We start from the raw sequence: 14,366 nt of genomic DNA on the forward strand, positions 1-14,366 counted from the left end.
AAATGCAGAACAGCTTTCATTTAGAAAATAAATTGACACATTCAGTGAAATATGCAATGATATTGCATATTTCATTGCATATTTTATACTTGTAATATGAAATATGCAATATTTCATATATATAACATTACAGTTATAAATATGAAATATATCCAGCTATAAATATTTCATATTTATAACTGTAATGTTATAAAGACATTACAGTGGTTGGTTCTCCAGGCTCAACTCGTTGTGAGACTCCTGGCACCTATTGGTTGGTCCTCTTTTGAATTAGGTCAGTCTACTTAAAGGAAGTAAATATTTGTGCAAGTATTTATATTTTTATTTAATTGGGCTTGAGCAGTGAAAAGCGTCGCAAAGGATTATTGGAATCGCAAGAAGTCTTATCGTTTTTTACAAGTCTGAACATATAAAAACTTAACCACATACTGATCTTTCCACTGTCTAACAACGCAAGGTGATTGACATCATTAAACGAATCATTATATAAAAAGCAAACACAGAGTTTATTTATTCTCCCTTTTCCCCATGTTGGTCCTCGATTTTAAACTTCAGGAGAAAAACCCAGGTTAAGGTCAGGGGATGAAATCTGAGACCGACAGGACTGCAGCATTGGAAGCAGGCGAACGGGCAGCAGCAATAGAAGAGGTGTTTGAATTTGAAAGTACCTTTGATTGTAGGAGATTTGTGTTGTGAGACCTCCACTTGTTGCTAAGTGGTTCACGGTGAATTACTTTATAAGCTGCCAGAGCAGGGAGACACAGAGGCAGGCAGAGGAGGACGAAAAAGAAAACGACAGTGTAAGTCTCGCTCATTTTCGGCAAAATCTGACAGATAGCATGGATTAGTACATTATTTCATTTCAAATGCAACTGTCTGAATAGCAGTTGTGGTTATGTGAATAATTTCAGATGCCACTTCTTAAGAAACAAAAGAAAATAGACCTTAAACTTAAAGACTGGACACTTCTCAGTGTCCCAGACAGTCCATTTATGTAAATGTCTGCCTCCCATTCCAACCAATGCCAATCTTATCAACTTAGATGAGAGGCATTTCTGTGTCTTCCACCAACTCTGACAGCATGTTCTCTACAGCTGAAGTCCGTTTTTTCAAACTGTTGCCTTGGTGACTGGTTGTAGTCTACGGAGCCCCCTAGGGGACATGGAGGACTTTTTTTCTCTTTTGCGTTCCCTCACAATAATGTACTGTTAAATGTGCTTTGCTGCATTGTTGTGGTTGGATACAAATGGAGGAACTGAAATGAATGGAAATCTTTCCATTTTTCTATTATGGGTAGAAATACAATGTGTGTTTGTGTGTGTACCCTGACCAACTTACTCCATACACTTTTTTTTTCTTTGACTTTACACTTCACTGAGCAAACACTGTCTGGACTTCCTACTGAGTCTGTGCGTACATCTAATGTGTGTGCATGTTGGGGTGTGTGTGTGTGTGTGTGCGTGAGTGAGAGAGAGACAGACAGAAAACAGAGTGTGTGTATTAAAGAGAAAAAAAGCCAAAAAGAAAGACAGCCTACCCCGGGGAAGTAGGATGGTGTGATAACACTCAGAAATGATAGTGTAGCCCTCGAGAGCACTTGACACGCAATATCTCGTCCCTCAGATCTACACACAGGGGTCAAGAGGCGAAGGCTCTTGTCTTCTGCCAAAAAATTTATTGTACACGGTTTTAGGTACGACAAAAAATATGTTGTAAAGTGACACATTTCCCCAAAACCCCTTTTGCTCGGAAAGCTGTGCTTCACTTTCATGTGTGCTGGGCCTCTCCTGATCCACAGTGATTATTGTCTCATCCACACGGTGGATGGCTGAGGACGCGTCGACGTCTGTTGAAACTACAAATCCGGGATCTTCTCTCAGACTGTGGGGTTGTGTCTCTGACAGCGACAGATCTTGGTGAACCTTGCTGTCAGTAACTGGCCCGCCCTGGCTGGTGGAGGTTTCTGCCTCCTCCTCTGGTGGAACAGGGAAACGGCATGATCACTCTTGCATTCCTCGGTCATTGTCGGACAGATCAACACTTCCAGCAGGTTGTCGCTGGATCCTTCCAGTTTGTCCTCGGTGCTTTCGAAATCCTGTAGTTCCTTTCTAAGCTTCTCATTTTCCAGGCATAAAGAGGCATTTTCTTCTTCTTTAGCCTGAATGAGTGAATTAATTTCACTGTTCCTGTTCTTGAACCTCCTAATTTTCCAAACCTGATGTTTGAGCTCGTCATGTTCCTCCTGAAGTTTGCTGTTCTTCTGTTTAATCTCGATCCAATGATTACTGATATGATAAGGATTATAGAGAGTTTGTATATAGAAAATGGGACACCACAGGGAAGTATAGTAAGTCCGTTATTATTTTCAGTGGTAGTTAATGATATGTTTAAAGAAATAGACGGTGGAATGGGATTTTCACTTTTTGCTGATGATGGAGCAATGTGGAAAAGAGGAAGAAATTTAGACTTCATTGTAAAGAAGCTTCAGGGAGCAATGCAGAAAAATGGTCATATAAATGGGGTTTAAAACTTTCTATAGAGAGAAAACTAAAATAATGTTTTCATCCATCCATCCATCCATTTTCTGTTCACCCTTGTCCCTAATGGGGTCGGGAGGGTTGCTGGTGCCTATCTCCAGCTACGTTCCAGGCGGGAGGCGGGATACACCCTGGACAGGTCGCCAGTCTGTCGCAGGGCAACACAGAGACATACAGGACAAACAACCATACACACACACACACACTCACACCTAGGGAGAATTTAGATAGATCAATTAACCTAACAGTCATGTTTTTGGACTGTGGGAGGAAGCCGGAGTACCCGGAGAGAACCCACGCATGCACAGGGAGAACATGCAAACTCCATGCAGAAAGACCCCGGCCGGGAATCGAACCCAGGACCTTCTTGCTGCAAGGCAACAGTGCTACCAACTGCGCCACTGTGCAGTAAAATAATGTTTTTTACAAGAAAAAGAGTTGATGAAAAAATTAACTTAATATATTATATGGTCAGGATTTGGAAATAGTTAAACAATTTACATTTCTTGGGATGTGGTTTGACGTTAAGAAAATAATTGATAAATGTAGGAAAGTATTAGATATAATAAGGAGTTTACTTGGAACAGAGTGGGGAGCTGATAGAAATTAATTAAAAGCAATTTATACTGGGTTAATTAGGTCAGTCTTGGACTATGGATGTATAGTTTATAACTCAGCAGCAGATACAAACCTCTGTAAGTTAAATATGATCCAACATCAGGCTTTAACAATATGTACTGGTGCTTTTAAAACATCTTCAGCATTACAGGTTGAAATGGGAGAAATGCCTCTTAAAGGAATCAATTACCTTTAAACCACAAAAGAAATGATCATCCAACATTATAGGTGCTTAAACCTGAATGGGAAAAGGAAAAGAAACAATTAAAGAGCTTTGGATGGATAATAAACTCTAAAGTTAATGAAAATAATTTAAATCAGTTAGATATATGTCAGATAGTTCCATTACCTGCAGTACCACCTTGGATACTTCCTGATGCTGAAGTTGATTTTTCATTATTAGAAAAGAAGAACAAAGATAAATTTCACATTATGAATACATATATAGTAGAAGAATACTTAAATAAATATTATAACTATATACAAATATACACAGATGCATCAAAAATACAGCTAATAGGGTAGGGATAGCATTTATTGTGCCACAGTTTCAAATTAAGGATTAGTGATGGAGTCTCTGTGTATACAGGAGAAATACTTGCTTTGCTTTGAGCAGTTCAATGGGTGGAAGAGGTCAGACCATTAAAGTCTATCATTTGCTCAGATTCTAGTTCTTTGTTACTCAGTTTGCAACATAATCAGACAGTACACCAGATATATTAATTGAAATACAACAAACGCTTTACAGAATCAACATGACGGGGCCAACAGTAAATTTTGTATGGGTTCCAGGACAGCACGGGATTAAGGGGAATGAAATGGCAGACAGGATGGCTAAGGAGAGTACCAATCAGGTAAGGATAGATGTCAATGTTAGTTTTAATATAACAGAACTAAAAGGGTACAATTAAACAAAAACCAAAAGAGAGGTGGCAAAAGTTATGGGTAGAGGAAAAGAAAGGAAGGCGGTTTTATAAAATCCAAAAGAGAATTGGACCAATGAGAAGAACAGAAAGAAACAGGAGAGAAGAGATAATTATTTCACAACTTAGAATCGGACACACTGGATTGAATAGATCACTATTTTTGGTAGGGAAACATCAGACAGGGAAATGTGACTGCGGGGAAAATGAGACAGTGGAGCATGTGATTTTGAGTTGTAGGAATTATCTGATTCAGAGAAACAAGTTAATTAGGAATCTTAGCAATATGAAAATGAAATTTGATACTGCAAAAGGACTCGGGAAGCAGAGGATATCAGGCTATATTTGATTTTTTGAAACACAGTAAGTTGTACAATAGGATATAGTTTTTTGTCATGCTATCCACACTCCTTACCAGTTGGTGGCGGTAATACTCACCTAACGTTTTTTTACCAACCGCCAATAAATTTCCAGGAGAAGAAGAAACGGGTGTGAATTTGCAGCCACTTCATGTAAACATTGTTGTCAACTAATACATCACCTAGTTCCATAAAAAAAAATTACGTTCATGATCTGAGTCTTTATCATTATGTTTGGGCCAGGAAATTTTTTTATAAGACAAAATAAAAATATCTGGGTTCATTTAGTCCATCACAACCAGAACCTCGAGGCTCTGCGTTGCTGAGTGTCGCTGCAAATCAGCAGAGAAATAACCGCAGCTGCTGCGCTCCAGTCCTTAATACAGAGAATCTCCCCACCGGACCAGAACCGAACCGAATCACACATTAGCCTGTTATAGAGAGCAACTTGCCACTGGAAAGTATCTGCCCTTGCAGATCTCGGGTAACTGTTGTGCTGTTCGTGGCTGTACTTTAATGATCAGACCAAGTTTAATTTGTGGCAGCAACAGGTGTGTCTTGAACGGCTCCCAAAACAAAGGCGGTCGTTTTCATCGCCTACCGACAGATAAGGAAACAAAAAGAATTTGGCTAAAAACTCTAAAGTTGAACAGAGAATCCAAAATGCTTTATGTGATCATTTCATTGATCACATTTCATAAGGGTTTTCTTCCCTTACTGCAACTGTAAGGGAAGAAAACCCGCAGTGAAGTAGCTAACTATGCTAGTGCGGGTTATTTCCGGTCGTTTCTTCAAGTCGCCGCATTAGCTGTAGGTAGTGGTAAAACAATATTGCCACATGTAAGCTTTGATAGCTGGAGTTCCTACATATTTTATAGCCTAAAACCTCTGTGGAAAGCCGGTTAGCGAGTTGCTAACATGTAAACAAATGGTGGTTCCGGTTAGCGACGGAAGTCGTGCCCATAAATCACGCAAAGCCTCATGGGGGCTCGGAATAAGGTGGATACTGTGGTGAGTTCAGGACACCACAGTTAAAAGAATCTTGCTGCTGATGCTGTTGGATCAAGCAGAAATACAAACTAGATAATTCATTGTTTACATGACAAATATACGGTGGCCCTGAGGTGCAAACCACTTCAGCAAATTAAAAGCACAATTACAAATTACAAAAGCACTACAACATCAACGAAAGCTGTTCAAAAGTAAAAACGAGCTATAGTCCAATCAGCGATTTCTTAGGTCTCCCACTGGGACATACCTCTTCCGTTTTGTTAATGTTGTAGTGCTTTTGTAATTTGCAATTGTGCTTTCAATTTGCTGAAGGGGTTTGCACCTCAGGGCCACCGTACAAATAACAGTAACTCCATTAACTGTAAACCCTGCTGTTTAACACAATAAGACAATGAAAATCTCTCCAGATTATTCTCAACTAATAGCATAATATTTAAAACCAAGTGTGTGATTTGTGAAACTTCAATGAAAGTTGATTTCACCATTTTTATGCTTTGGGATAACATTAGAATTGCTCTTTATTGAAGTTTCACAAATCAGATAAAGGTTTCACAAATCCCACACTTGGTTTTTAAATATTATGCTATTAGTTGAGAATAATACAGTCCAGGTTTGAAGAATCTAGGCGATGTAGTCTTTTAGCTAGAGTAAATTAAAGATGCTGAGGGTAGTGAAAAATTAGGTGGAAATGCCCTTTAGCCATTTCATGAATTGGAAACTGCATTTGGAAACCAACTTCAGCTTCATCCAAGCAGCAGGACCTAACATGCAGTTCTCTTAGTGTCTGATGTGGAGGTTCCTCCATCTTTTCCCCAGTGTTAGTATTTATTTAAATTGATTTAAATTTAAATAAATATAATAAATAAATAAACATATATAATATAAATAAAAAAAAATATATATAAAAAAAAATATATATATATATACTGTATATATATATATATATATATATAATATGTAATAAATATATTTAAATGCATTTAAATGTAAATATATTACATAATATATTTATAATTTCACCGTAACATATAACAAATCTATGGGTGACATAAAATTTAACAATCCCAAAAACATAATTTAATCAATCCCTCTCATAAATGATTGTGGCGTCGGCTGTAGGCGTTAGCTACTGTCTTTGAGATTTCAGTTTGATATATGAAGGACATTATAAATTTAACTATTAAAAAAGTAAAGAAACCAAAATATCACACCAGCATTCTATTCTTTGTAAATTATTTTTGCAGTCTGGTTTACAGTTTTACATCATAGATATAAACATCAGCAAAATTTTAAATTTTGGCTAATTAAACTAAACCACATAAAAATGCGGCTAAATAGCCTAATGTTAATATGATTATAATTTGACTGGTAAAAATAGTACATGACTGATTTATTTAAAGTACATATATATACATATATACGCACACACACACACACACACATATTTCTCATGTGTGGCCCCCCTGAGATACGCTGGCCCCTCTTTGGCCCCCCCAAATTTAAAAGTCTAGCTCCACCACTGCCACCACCCCTGCTCCAGCATCTCCTTCACCTCTCGCCGCTGCTGTGGACTCCTCCACTGCCAAACCGCATTCAGCCTCCACTCTTCCCATGGTCATGGGATTTCAGACGACCAGATTGGCACCTGGCTGACAGGCGGCTGGTGGCTTGGCCCGCCCTTGTAAGTAGGTTTCCCAGTGACTCCTCATTGCCTCCCAGTGACTCCTCATTGCCTCCCAGTGACTCCTTGTTGCCTCCTCCTCCCTGTGGTTAACTGTGCTCCCTCAGAGTCTCCTCCTCCCTGTGGTCCCTCGTCGCCTTCCAGTGCTCCCCGTGGCGCTTCGTCACCTCCCAGTGACTCTCTCCCTGGTGTGGTGCCCGAGCCTTCCTGCGCTCCACCCACCTGTGTTCCTTGTTCCTTGTCGGGTCCTTGTCTTGTCTAGTCGTGTCAATTCTGCTGTCAGATGTCTCTTGTATTCCAGTTGCTATCAGTTTTGAGTCTTAGCCTTCCATTCATTCTGTGCTGCCTGGACTTTTTGGATTTGTATTCATATCATCATTAAAAACATCATTCTTTCACTCCAACCTGGGTCCTCAGCGTCATCCTCACCACTTCTTCACCATACTTCATGACATAAACTTTCCAAAGTTTACTTTGAAACTTTCAAACGATTATTTCTAAGTGATTCTTCTTGCTGTCCCAATTGCAGGTTGCTGATAAGTAGGGCAATTATCATTTGTCATCATGATATAAAATGCTAATTAAGAATATTATTAGGGAAATTTAGGTATAAATACCATCACCTGATATGGCGCTTTTAGGGTATAAACCGGAGTGCCCGGAGGAAACCTGCAGATGTTTATGTTTTTATGTTTGTGTGATTTTTCTGTCATTCTTTGTCTGGTTGATTTGCTGTGTGCAGTTGATTGGTGAATCGGTTTGATTCACCGACGAACTGAATGTTATATCCGTCCTTCCATCCATTTTCTTCTACTTATCCAGGATCAGGTCGCAGGGGTAGCAGCTTAAGGTGGGAGACCCAGACTTCCCTCTCCCCAGCCACTTGTTCCAGCTCTTCCGGGGGAATCCCAAGGTGTTATCAGGCCAGCCGAGAAACATAGTCCCTCCAGTGTGTCCTGGGTCTTCCCCAGGGCCTCCTCCCGGTGGGACGTGCCCGGGACACTTCACCAGGGAGGCATCCAGGAGGCATCCTGACCAGATGCCACCTCATCTGGCTCCTCTCGACGTGAAGGAGCAGCAGCTCTACTCTGAGTCCCTCCCGGATGACTGAGCTTCTCACCCTATCTCTAAGGGAGAGCCCAGACACCCTACGGAGAAAACCCATTTCGGCCGCTTGTATCCGTGATCTCGTTCTTTCGGTCATGACCCAAAGCTCATGACCATAGATGAGGGTGGGAACGTAGATCGACCGGTAAATTAAGATGCTTCGCTTTTTGACTCAGCTCTCTCTTCACCACAACGGAGCGGTACAGCGCCCGCTTCACTGCAGACGCTGCGCCAATCCGCCTGTTGATCTCCCGCTCCCTTCTTCCCTCATTCGTGAACAAGATCCCGAGATACTTGAACTCCTCCACTTGGGGCAGGACAACCCCCTGACCCGGAGAAGGCACTCTCCAGTACCCCCTCCAAGTACTCCACAAAGGGTGGGTAATCTGAACTGTTGTTCGGCCTGTAAGCACAAACAACAGTCACGATCCGTCCCCCCACCCGTAGGCGGAGGGAGGCTACCCTCTTTTTCACTGGGGTAAACCCAACTTACAGGCGCCGAGATGGGGGGCAACAAGTATGCCCACTCCTGCCCGGCGCCTTTCACCATGGGCAACTCCAGAGTGGAAGTATGTCCAGCCCCTCTCAAGGAGACTGGTTCCAGAACCAGAGCCATGCGTCGAGGTGAGATCGACTATTTCTAGCCGGAACCTCTCAACCTCAAACACTAGCTCTGGCTCCTTCCCCACCAGTGAGGTGACATTCCATGTCCCAAGAGCCAGCTTCTGCAGCTGAGGTTTGGACCGCCTGAATACATGATGTGAAATAATTTTGAAGGTGTGTTAGTTATGTATCAGTGTGTGCATGTGTTTTTACCTGCGAGTTAGGGGTCAAGAGGCGAAGGCTCTTGTCTTCTGCCAAAAAATGTATTGTACACGGTTTTAGGTACGACAAAAAATATGTTGTAAAGTGACACATTTCCCCAAAACCCCTTTTGCTCGGAAAGCTGTGCTTCACTTTCATGTGTGCTGGACCTCTCCTGATCCACAGTGATTATTGTCTCATCCACACGGTGGATGGCTGAGGACGCGTCGACGTCTGTTGAAACTACAAATCCGGGATCTTCTCTCAGACTGTGGGGTTGTGTCTCTGACAGCGACAGATCTTGGTGAACCTTGCTGTCAGTAACTGGCCCGCCCTGGCTGGTGGAGGTTTCTGCCTCCTCCTCTGGTGGAACAGGCGGGGGGGAAACGGCATGATCACTCTTGCATTCCTCGGTCATTGTCGGACAGATCAACACTTCCGGCAGGTTGTCGCTGGATCCTTCCGGTTTGTCCTCGGTGCTTTCGAAATCCTGTAGTTCCTTTCTAAGCTTCTCATTTTCCAGGCATAAAGAGGCATTTTCTTCTTCTTTAGCCTGAATGAGTGAATTAATTTCACTGTTCCTGTTCTTGAACCTCCTAATTTTCCAAAGCTGATGTTTGAGCTCGTCATGTTCCTCCTGAAGTTTGCTGTTCTTCTGTTTAATCTCGATCCAATGATTACTGATATCCGTCAGTTTGTCAGACCAGTACTGTTCAGTCTTGCACTCTTCTTGGAAATGGGTGATTTTGGACTGGAGTTTTTTGGTATAGCCACTCATGAATTTAGTTTCTTTTTCCCAAAGTTTGTCCTCTAACCCTTCGAGCTGTCTCTCCATAATCATGTTGGTCATTTCTAAGCTGCTGTTATACTCCTCGGCTTCGTTGCAGTCTTTTTCCAGTTGGCTTTGTATTGATAACTGTCTCCTGATCTCCTGAATCTGGATGTCCAAACACATGTTTTCTTGTCTCAAGATTGCTTTCTTGTCTTGCGCTGCCCGGTACTCTTCTTTCAGTTCTTTGGGATTCTTTAGTTTCAAAGTTAACTCTCTAACTACTGTTTCAAAAGCGTGGTTGCTTTGGATTAAACTGTCAAGTTCTCCCTGTTTCCTTCTGCATTTGTCCCTCAGGGTAGCTTGAGCTTCCAGTTTTTCTTTCAATACTTGAAACTCGCGTTTTAAATGTTCGTTGATCTTACCATAAATGAATTTCTGGCTCTTGAGATATTTGTAATCTTCTGCGCTACATTTCAGGACTGCTATTTGCTTCTCCATTTGTCTCAACTGGTGGATCAAATCCTGCTGCTCCTCGAACCGATTATTTGCTTCTTCAATAAGAGAAAAGACTCTGCTGAAAGCAGCCTCTTTGGCTTCTTCCTGCTGGGAGGAAGATCCTGGATTATTTTCAAGTTGGAGCATTTTCCAATCGTTTTCGGCTAGTCTTGTTTCGCAAAAGCTTGAGCGTTCAAAAGTCCACAGACAAACTCTGCAAAAGTTTGCAACACAGATGCGATCTCTGTCAGAAACAAATCTTAAAAGACTCTCACACAAATTCTGCCCCTTGTCACCAAAGGATTCAGTGACATCATGAGTGACATAATGTTCTATGTCATAATATTCCATGAGCTGTCAGAGCAGCACGTTGCTCCGGCAACGAGCTGCTCTGACACTCCAGCTCTGAGTGTTCCAACGTGAACTTCACTCAGCGAGTGCTGCTCTGTGTGAAGTAAAAACTGGGGCGTGGGGTCAAACTTTGGGTTAAGGACTAATAATAATAATAATAACACCGCATTGGAATAAATGTATGTAATTTCTTTTCAATTTTGATCAATTGTGCCCAAGTTTGATGTTTTCCACTTAAAAAAACAAAAATCTAAAAGTAGAAATAAAATGGTAGTTCTTGACCTTTTCAAGAACTACCATTTTATTTTTGTACAATATTATAACATATTGTATAAGATGCTATTGCCTTGTACAATAGCTCATTATTATTATTATTATTATTAATCTAGCTTTTTACATATGTTTTTTACATGTATATTTTACTTATTTTAAAAGTCGCAGATCTGGTATCATGGAGTTCATAATGAAGTCTTCCACCTAGTAGTGGAGTAAAGTCTAATTTTTGTATTGATGATTCAAGCTTTGCCTTTTCTAAGGATTCTGTTTCTTTGCGTGATCATCCTCATAAAAAGATTGTCTTCACACCACTACCAGGAGTAATCATAAGTCACAAAAGTCCTGATTTCGTAGAGCTACTCAGTGATTTTTCTGTTACACAATTTCAGTAAACCTTGAGAATCTCTTTATGCAGCAATGAATGAATTATCAAAATATCAGCTAGGAAGAACGGCAAGAGTTGTTTTCATAGGGGGAAAAAAGTCACCTAGAAATATAAGAGGTGCATTCATTTGAGAATCAAAAGGGAGAAAAAAATTTTTTATCAGGAAGTTAAAATATCCAGCGATGTAATTCTCTGCAGCAAGGCAGTGCCTGGAAATGACTCTAGCTGGAAGCAGCTCTTCCTCTGTTGTTAACTGCTGAAGTGGCTGGGAATTGTTCAAGCCATCAAAATAGGATGTGGGAAGCCAAAAGGAGTGGAGTGATATTTATTTCTCACCCCATTAGCGCTTATTTACGTAATGTGACAACAACCTGCTCCAATAGCAACCCGCACAGAGAGAGAAAAAATGTCGCCAAACAAGAAAAATAAAACAGAAATATGAGAAAGTCAGGAAAATCCAAAATTATTCATTGCGCTGGGAGACTTAGATTTTTAATTTACTTACTCAGCTAAAAACTGTTTTTTGTTTTTTTTTTAGAAAATAAGAACATAATGAACCAAACCTGATATGGTACTGAGGAGCTTGCTGTCTAGATGGACCAGAGCAGCTTTGCCCTCCTGAAGCGATCCTATTTGTTTCATTAACTTTATTAAATCAAGGTTGCTTCTGGCGTCAGAGTGGACAGGTTGCATTCATAAAACATTAACCTCTGTTTGTATAACCTTCCACCTTTTTGATTATTTGCATGGGTGCCTGAAAATGTCGTGTCTGTGGAGTAGCGGTGTGTGCTAGGTTGTTTTTTTTTGTTACAATGGTAAGAAGAAACACCTGGCAGTAGAAAAATCAAACTCAAAACTCAGAAATAGGAGGACCTGAACACCATGCTCAGAGCCTTCATACGCTGGAACACAAGCAGAACTTGACCCAGTTCCCTTAAAGTAACTGGATTATTTGACTTAAACCAGAATTAAAGGTGAATATCTGTTTCTGTTTATTATTTAATCAGTGGTTTAGAGGTGACGACTCCTATTATCCTCCCCAGAAACGTTGGAGTCATCGTTGCTTCCTGAACTACACGGCTCAATAAATCTGGTTCCCATCTTCAGTAGAACCAGCTTCCTCTTCTCCATCACTCCATCCAGCTTCTTCCCCCTAAGCTGCAGATCAATCGTTCACAACGTCCTCCGCTTCTGCGTGCCCAGCCTTAGTGGTTTACATTCTGACTTACCCTCATTATGTCATAAAATGGCGCCGACGTTTGACGCCGTTACTATAGGCAAAAACTGCGACACTTGGCAATGCCAAGGAATTAATAGTCTGTGAGAAATTATTTTGTATTAAATTATGTTTGTAAGCAGAATGAAAACACAATAGTTCATCCTTTTAAAGGATGTAGTTGCTTTTATTGAGTCAGTGGCATTTTAACGGTGGTCATCCAACTCAAACATCATTTTCATTCCAGCCATGAGGTTAGGCACAGCATGAACTGGTTCCTGTTATAAACATTGTCATACAGTGACACCTACTGACACAATTATACAATAGCACCCTGAATGAAACAAAATGAAAGCACTATGTTATTTACATTACATTTAATTCAACCAGCTGACATGTTACTTTTAAATTACAGGTTTTTTTTCTGGTTTGCACCTGAGCTCCTCTGTGAATACCTGCTTTATATTGTAAATGGTGAGCATAATGAACTTTAAAAAAAAATTGGACACAAAGTAACTGAGCAATCAAGCTTGCAGGAAATGCAAAGGTGCAGAACTCATAAATCAGCCTTCAGTGTAACCCATGTTAACTCTTTGTGAAAGCAGTCATTATCTATTCTGGTTACTATGGACTCCACTCTGACTGCATCTTATTAGGTTTTGGATTGAGCAGCAAAAAAGACAACTGACTAGTTTTACGCTTGAGGGATACGTGTAGCATCCGTCCGCTGATCATAACCTGGTCTACCTGAAGTCACAGTATACCCTCCCCTCAACCTCTACCCCAGTTAGAAGCCAGCTGGCCAGCAGACGGTTCATCAGGAGATAGACTCCTGAATATGAAGATGCCCTGAAATACTTATGAAACGACAGACTGGAATGTGCTGCTGAATTCACAAGATGAGGACAATGAGGGGGCTGGCCAGCCCCTCGACTGAGGGCTGTTATCCCAACAACAAACTGTGGGTGGCTCAGGGGATCGTCCTTAATAGGAAAAAGATGGCCTTCAGGAGTAAAAACAAGGTGGAATTAAATTAGAGCACAGGGAAGTGGAACATTGTATGAGGGAGGCTAAAGATGCCTGTGGGAGGAAGGTGGAGCAGAAGCTGAAAGGAAACATCACGGTGGTCTGGGATGGGATGACAACCATCACAGGTCACAGCATGGCCATTGACAAGGAATGAGGGAGGGAGTGTGGAGGAGGAAAATAAACTAAACGACTTCCTCAACCGGTTTAAGGAAGTCATGTAGATGAGGTGAAGTGCGACCACTTCACCCCCATCCAGGGCCTCCTCGCCTCACAGCAGATATATCCATCAAAGTGACCTCCAATGTGGGGGTCACTACAGTAACCATCAACACCTGCCAGACTCTCCCTACCTCTTCAAAGAGGCCTAGGCATTTCTTCACTTTCTCATGTTCTGACTGAGTATTTCTATTGGCTGTTCTCTGCTGCTAACCAGATACCACCATGTCTGGTTGCTTGGCCATTATGTGATCAACAGCCAGATGTTACTGCTGGCCAGAACCACAAAGAAGACAACAGGAAGTAGTAGGAGAATGATGGTTTGTTTTTGGAGTTTTTTAGGACATTGTGCAGCAGGCTCTCACAGCATCACAGTGCATTAAACGTTGTGTGTCATTCCAATGTGCTGAATCCATAGTGCTAATGTAAAATCATGATTTTTTTAATGACTTATCGTGTGAACAAACTTATTCTTGTGTGATTTTAATGTCATTTCTTATTTAATGTAAATAATAATAAACACTGCAAATGTTAAATTGTGCTTTTTTGAAGTCAGAAGAAATTAGACAAAGATTTGGGCCCTTCC

Source organism: Xiphophorus couchianus, chromosome 20 (assembly GCF_001444195.1).
Source record: "Xiphophorus couchianus chromosome 20, X_couchianus-1.0, whole genome shotgun sequence".
Classification (NCBI taxonomy): domain Eukaryota; kingdom Metazoa; phylum Chordata; class Actinopteri; order Cyprinodontiformes; family Poeciliidae; genus Xiphophorus; species Xiphophorus couchianus.